Source organism: Peromyscus eremicus, chromosome 20 (genome assembly GCF_949786415.1).
Source record: "Peromyscus eremicus chromosome 20, PerEre_H2_v1, whole genome shotgun sequence".
In the NCBI taxonomy this organism is placed as follows: domain Eukaryota; kingdom Metazoa; phylum Chordata; class Mammalia; order Rodentia; family Cricetidae; genus Peromyscus; species Peromyscus eremicus.
In genome coordinates, this window is record NC_081436.1 from 399,299 (window position 1) to 407,420 (window position 8,122).

Genomic DNA, 8,122 nt, shown 5'->3' on the forward strand with positions numbered 1-8,122 from the left:
TTCTGGAGCCCGGCCCTGCTCCCTGAGGTGATCGTATGGAAAATGTCCAGCTGTGTTTGCTTGAAGAGATGAGCTCAACCAATCTGAGTGGGGCTGGGGGCTTGGACTCAGCGTCAGACTTTCCACCTCAGATCTACCCTTCCTCCCACCCCCATACACCACTCCTGGGATTCAGGAGCAGGAAAATGGCCAAAGGGACAGTTGCATCACTGTCTCAACCTTGGCTTGGAGGGGGAGGGGCACTGAGCAGAGAGCAGGATACACCTCCAGTCTGTTTCATCTCTGCCTGCCACAGAGGGTGAATAGGCCAGAGGAGCTGGACCTAAAGAGACCAGGGAGAGAGAATGACCTGCATGTGACAAGTGGGAAGAAGAGTGACCAGAAATCTGTGCCCAAAAGGTAGTGGTCAGGAGGGTAGAAAACCCAACAAAGAATGAGATCCACTGAAGGACCTAAAAATGACAAATGACATAGAAAATTGGGCCCTAAATGAAGAGTGGGGGACTTGAGGATAAAGTAAATCAGGTGGCCTACTTCCTGCCTCCTCCGAACTGCAGCTGCCTCTCAGTGACCAATGGAGAGTTCCTCACCAACTGCTGAAGAGGATTTGGACTTTTCTTTCAAGCAGCTTCCAAAGTTTATCTACTTCCCACACTTGAGGACTCTACACCAGCCTACCTCCACATTCTTTCTTCCTTTCCTCCCTTTTCCTCTCTTCTCCTTTCTTCCTTCTCCTCTCTTCCAATATCTTTCAGGACCTCCCTTCTCACTTCTGTTTCATACACCACTTCTGCCTCTCCCTTCCTAGTCCTTCTTCCTTTTCTCTGAGCCCTCTCTGACTTCTATTCTCAAGAAATGATTGGTGGTGTATGCCTTTAATCCTAGCACTCAGGAGGCAGAAGTTCTCTGAGTTCCAGGTCAGCCAGGGCTGCAAGTTGAGACCCTGTCTGAAAACAAAACAAAACAAAAAAAGTCTCCAACCCAGCTCAGCTCCCCTCCTTCCTCCAGTTCACAGAGCTTTGTATGTTCAGTCAAAGAGTTAGATCAAAGGCCCCATTGGCTGTCCCTTGCAGTCTTTGGGGTTCACAGGGTGGAACCACAGGTTTTGAACTGAAAATAACACCATCAGAGGCTTATTTAGGTGGTTTAGATGCCCAAAATGAGTAAAGTGAACTGCAGAGGATATGAGACCCTCTTTCCTCTTCTATTTGGTTGATGACAGGGTCTTGCCATGTAGCTACATCATTTCCCCTTCTCCAGCTGTTTCTCTGCTCTCTGATGGTTTCCCCACTTTCCAAAGACTCCCCACCTAATAATAACTTCCTTTCTCCCTTCTCCCCCTCACCCCTTCTCTTTATGGTTTTCCTTCTCTGCACCTCCTATTCCTTACCCACCCTTCTTAGAACTTCTATAAGCTATTGGCTTGCAGTTGGGGAGTAGAGTTGAGATCTCTAGTTGTAGAGGCATGGATAGCCATGGCAGCCTGGGCTGGAAGGAAGTCACCTAAATAAAAGCCTGATTTCCCTGAGATAGAAGCCATCTTACCTTTCCCTCCCCTGTGACACAGCTCTACATCTGACTCCCCCAATTTTCCCCTCCAAGGTCAATCTCTATCACACACTTCCCTCTATCTCCAGAATTAGGTTATGTGGAACACACTAGCTAAATGTTGATCTGAACCTGGAACAGGAAGACCTCTGGCATTCAGCCTGTAAGCTGTTGGACAGCTGTTGAAAGGGATCTCAGCCAAATGGTCAGGAAGCTCATCCTCTTCCAGAGGCTGAGGTAGGGTGGAGAGGGATAGGTGCTGGGTCTTTGCTAGATAAGTTTTGGTGGTGGTTGTGGATTTTGGGGAGTTTTGTTTGGTTTGTTTTTTTGTTTGTTTCTTGGTTTTTGTGGGTTTTTTTTGAGACAAGATTTCTCTGTGTGATAGTCCTGATTGTCCTAGAACTCACTATGTAGTCCAGGCTGGCCTCAAACTCATAGAGATCTGCCTGCCTCTGCCTCCTGAGTGCTGGGATTAAAGGTGTGCACCACCTAGTATATATGAGGTGATGCCATACAATCATCTAGCAGTTCCTGTAACTGGGAATAACTGAAGGAAACGAAATGTGTATATTGAAAGGATATCTGCATTCTTAAGTTGTAGCCTTGTTCACAACAGGCAACAATGAATCAACCAGTGTTTACCAATGGGTGAGTAAAAAAAATGTGGCTCACATGTGCCCAGTGGAATATGCTTCAGGTATATAGAGAATGAAACACCACCATTTGATCTAGCATAGATAATCCTATCCTAGAGGACTTTTATGTTAAGTAAAATAAGTCAGGTGCTGAAAAACAAATGTCACACGATGTCTTTCGTGTGTGGATGTAAACAAGTCAATCTAATAATAGAGAAGAGAATGGTGATTACCAGAGGCTGAGATAGTTAGGAGAGGAAAATAGATGTTAGTCCAAGGATACAGGATTATAGTTAGTATCAAGTTGGTATCAATTTCAGGATCTAGTGATACAAGGTGACAATAGGATCTTTTTTATTTTGCTTTTGCTTTATTTGAGACAGGATCTCACTACATAGCCCTGGCTGGCCTATAACTCATAGAGATCCTCCTGCCTCTGCTTTGAAGTGCTGGGTTTAAAATCATGTGCCACTATGTCCATCAAAGTGATTATAGTTAACCATGGTTTGTTGCCCTTTGGCAAATATAAAAAGGGTACCTTCACCACCGAGTAACCATGTGAGGCAATGCTCTTCTTAATTAGTTAGATTTAACCATTTCCCAATATACTTCAAAATACTGAACACGATTTTAAAAATTCAATGTTATTTGTAAAATTTTATTTTTTTAATGTGTATATGTGTGTGTTTTAAAAGAACACAAGTGTGCTACTAGATGTGGTAGGATACACCTTTAATCCCAGCATTTGGGAGGCAGAGGCAGGCAGATCTCTAAGTTTGGGGCTAGCCTGGTTGACAGAGTGAGTTCCAGGACAGCCAGGGCAACACAAAGAAACTCTGTCTTGAGAAAAAAAAAATCACCTTATGTGTATGAGTGTTTCCCCTAAATGTGTGTGTACAGTATGTATGCCTGGTGCCCTTAGAGGCCAGAATGTTGGATCTCCTAAAACTAGAGTTACAGATGGTTGTAAGTCACCATGTGGGTGCTGAGAACTGAACCCAGTCCTCTGGAAGAGCAGCCAGTGCTTTTGACTGCTGAGCCATCTTTACAGCCCCTATTTATTGTTTTTATAAAACAGAGACTCCTGGGGCTGGAGACATAACTCAGTGTAGGGTACTTGCTTAGCATATGCAAGGTCCTGGGTTCAATTCCCTGCACCGCAAAATAAAAAATAATAAAGAGGTGGAGAGGTGGTAAAGTGCTTGTCAGGCAAGCATGAGGAGCCAAGTTCAGATCTCAAGCAACCATGTAAAAAACTAGAATGAAAGCATAGACCTCACCGGGCGGTGGTGGTGCATGCCTTTAATCCCAGCACTCCGGAGCCAGAGCCAGGTGGATCTCTGTGAGTTCGAGGCCAGCCTGGTCTACAGAGCGAGATCCAGGACAGGAACCAAAACTACACAGAGAAACCCATCTCAAAAAATAAATTAATTAAATTAAATTAAAAAAGAAAGAAAGAAAGAGAGAGAGAGAGAAAGAAAGAAAAGAAAAAAAGCATAGACCTCAGCACTGGAAAGTCAGAGACAGGAGGATCCCTGAGGTTTACTGGCCAGCTAGCCTAGCCAAATTCTTAACCTTCAGGTATAGTAAGATGCTGTCTCAAAACTAGATTGGAAGTGATTGAAGAAAATACCCAGTACCTGCCTCTGTATTTCACATGCACACTCATGCACATACACACAAAAATAAACAAATGAATTATTTTTATTTTCATTTTTTTTTGTTGTTGTTTTGTTTTTGTTTTTTGAGACAAGGTTTCTCTGTATAGCCCTGGCTATGCTGAAACTCACTTTGTAGACCAGGCAGGCCTCTGCCTCCCAAGTGCTGGGATTAAAGATGTGTGCTGCCATCACCACCTGCAAATGAAAGAATCTTAAAAGGCTTGACTCCTCCTCCAGCCATTGTTCTAGAAGAAAGGGAGGGGCACACACACACACACACACACACACACACACACACACACACACCTCACTCACTCCATCACTGGCCTCATGAATTCCAGCCTTGGAGACTTTCTGTGTTACCCTTATGCAATGCTTGCTGCAGCAGACAGCTGGAACCCTTGTGAGGTCACTGTAAACCCCGTGATTCAGCCCTGAGAGAGGTAGCACTCACTGAAGGGTAAGGAGGTCTACCTATTCTTAGCCTTGCACATGATCCCTAGAAAACAAATGTGTTCATTGTGAGGTGATGATGGACAAGGAGGAATCTGGAGCCAAAGAAACAGTGTATGTTTGGGGTGAGTGGAGAGATGAAGAGAGCCAAAGGTCTAGTGATCTTCTGAGGACTTGTTCCTGAAAAGCAGGCAGGTAGTTACGTTGGGTCCCATCTCCAGCTTCACGCCATGTGTTAAGGACAAAGTGTATACCATGCCCCACCCCTCCACCCCCCACCCCTGCCCGACACACACAACCACATACACACACACACACTTCTACCAGATCAGAGATGCTGTCATCTCTATAGAGCTATAAAGAGCTGTAGCTACTGAAATGTCTGGATTTGGAGCACAATCCCTGGCTTTCTTGCTGTCCTCCCTGACAGGGCCCTGACAATGTTTCAACTTCCTGTCTTGGCTGGTAATCCTTACACAGAGAGCTAGAAATGGCAGGCAGACTTGTGGAAGTAGGAGGAAACTCCTGGCTCATCCACAGCCCCTTGTAGCCTCAATCGGATGTGCACTGGGAATCTTGGTGCTCCAGGTCCCTCCCTGATGGGCTCCAGATGTGCTCACATCTGGGAAGGCCATCCCAGGAAACTGACACTCCCACTTACAGCTCCCACCCCGGATGGAGTCTCTCCTTTCAGCTTCCAGGCCTTCAGCTAAGAAGTACCAGGCACCCCTTTCCTCTCCAGAGGTAGGGACTATGAGCAAGGGGTGAACAATGAGAGAAAAAAATGGGGGTGAGGTAAGAGAGCAAATCAAAGGTCAACGTTTAGGATGCCCCTGAGGATCTTATTTTTCTTTTAACTTTTTATCTGGGTTATTAAATTTTGCTGTAGATTTCTGGTGACTCCCAAAAGGCTGAGAAAGAAAAGAAAGAAAAACTGAAGAAAGTTGGAATAAATGGTTCTTCCTTCCACTGGGCAACTTGTACCTGAACTGGTCCTTTTTATCACAGTGTCCTTCAGCCCCACCCTTCTTCGTCAATGCCCATCGCCTAGTCCCCGTCCTTCTGTCCAGAAAACTCCGAGTTTGGTGTCTGCAGAACTATCTAGTCACCATTTCAGTCACTAGGTTCCACAGCCCCAAGAGGATGTAAGCATCTGTCTCCCAGGACTGCTCTTGCCACCCTGGTGAACACTTTCATCCACTTCCTCCTACATTCCGAGCAAAGTGGGGGTGGGAAGGAGAGTGTAATCTGGGTTTATTTCACCTCTGGGACATGAGGAGGGGTTTCTCCCTGGGCAGACGGGTGGGGGTGGTAAATGGTGACTCACGGATGATGGAGCCATCAGTTCCTCTAAACAGAGACCTGAGTCAGGGAGTGACAGTCCTTGAGTTCAGAGGGCTTACTCTTAAACTTCCCACTTCCCTCTCTGACAGACAACAAGGCCCCAACTTCAGCAGCCTTCTGCTGTGACTGGGCTCCTGCTCTGCTTCTGCAGATCCACCTCCCCCGGCAGCTTCATTCTCTTCACAGACTTCTTTCTTTCCTTCCACTGAGGTTCCACACCTGCTCATCACTCCAGCTCAGGACAGGGAGATGGGGTTCTGGGGCCAAACTCTCCTTTGTCTCCTTTTCCACTGAACTGTGTCATCTTTTCTGAAAACATTAAGTCTGAGCAATCCCTCAAATAAAGAAAGACTGTTCTGGCCAGAAGCCAGTAGCCTGGAGTCTCTGGTAGTGCCCAGGTTTCCAGAGTTAGGGAATCAGTCTGTCCTAACACACCTATGACCCATTTGTATTTCAATCACACCAGCTAGGAGAGGTTTGGGAAAGGAGGGTTGGGGGGGGCAGTGTGGGTTTGGGGGCTTTGTTTTGTTTTTTAAAGATGTGTTTATTTATTATGTATACATCATTCTGCCTGTGTGTGTTCTTGCAGGCCAGAAGAGGGCACCAGATCTCATTATAGATAGTTGTGAGCCACCATGTGGTTGCTAGGAATTGAACTCAGGACCTCTGGAGGAACAGCCAGTGTTCTTAACCTCTGAGCCATCCCTCCAGCCTGGTTATGAGGTTTTCGTTTTGTTGTTGTATGTTTTTGGTTTGTCCTGTTTTTTGTTTTGTTTGGTTTTGGGTTTGGTTTTGGTTTATCAGAAACAAGGTTTCACTGTGTAGCCCTGGTTGTCCTGAAACTCATACCAGGCTGGCCTCAAACTCAGAGATCCCCGTGCTTCTGCCTCCCTAGTGCTGAGATTAAAGCTGTGTGCCACCACCACCTAGGCTATGGATTTTTCAAGACAAAATTTCACTATGTAATCCTTATAGGCCTGGAATACACAATCCTCCTGCCTCAGTTTCCCAAGTGCTGGAATTACAAGCATATGCCAGTAAGTCCAGCTACTGAGATGTTTTATTTCATAAGAACCTCAGACCCCTTTATCCAGCCAAGCTTTCTACAGGCCCCATAAGGTGGAAGCCTGCTTCTTAAATTCGGTGCACTCAGCCTCAATGCTCTCTGTTTACAGGCATCTGAGAGTCTGAAAGAAGCTACTGACTCTTCCCCCAGAGAAGTCAACACAAACCTTTCCCTCCAGCTTCGGAGGATTAATGGGTTGTATATACAACCCTCCCTCACCCCACCCCCAAGGACAGCAAATCTAGATTAAGATTCCTGCTCCCCTGTAGAAGCACAGCTTTGCAGAGGGCTAACACTGGGAAGAGCAAGCCTCAGAATGTACTGGGATGCTTTGGGTGCTCCTCTGCCTTTTTCTTTTTGTGATGTGGCTAGCCACTCCTCTGAGTTTCCTAACAGTAAAATTAGGACAGTCATACCTTCAGTGCTGGGCCTTTGGGAAGATTAAATGGAGAAACAGCTTAAAGCTCAGCCCAGAACCCAGCATATAGCATGTGTTAGATAAACCATTACTGTTTCACACCCTAACCTGGCTGTCAGAGCTTCGTATGACTCCTGACTTTAGGCTTTGTATCTGCATCTGAATTCCCCTGTGGAAATTCACTCTTCTGCTTCTAAACTTACAGCCTTCAAGGCAGTCAAGCTGCTGACAGCAGGAGCTCGGGGAGTGTCCTGGTCTTGTCCTTCACCCTCTGTGCCTCCATCATGGAGCACACTATGATTAATAAGAGCCATCCCAGCAATTCATTACCACTGAATCACAGGACAGAGGCTACTAGAGATGTCAGATCTGAAAGGAAAACCAGAGATATACAGAGGCCCACAGACTGGCCAGAGAGGTGAGATACAAGAGCAGGGAGAAAGGGGTTAAGAGGAGACCTAGGACACAGGCAACAGGCTCAGAGGAGAGGCATGGGTTTGGAGTCAGAGTACCCAAGTCAGGCTGGGCTGGCAAAATGGTAAAGGTACTTGCTACCTCAAACTTGATAACCTGAGTTTGATCCCAGGGATCCACGTGGTGGAATAAGAGAAACAACTTCTGAAGGTTGTCCTCTGACCCATTCACGTGTGTCATTACCTGTGCGTGATCTCACACACAAAAAATGATTGTAAAAAACAAACAAAAAAAATAGCACTCAGGTCCTAGACTCTCCATGGTTAGCCATGTGATCTTGAACAAGTCATCACTCTACAGCAATTTTCTCTTCTGAAGAAGACTGGATGGATAGCCTCCAGGGATCCTCTTATAACTGGCCTGGAGGGTTATTGTTGAACCACCTCCAAGCAGGAAGAAATCCCAGCTCAGATTCAACAAGAAGCAGACAAAAGGGAGGCTAGGTGAAGGCAAGACAAGTGAGAAAGCTGGTATCGGGGCCGCTGGGTGAGGACTTATAAGGGCAGGAGAGCCAAGAGAGGAG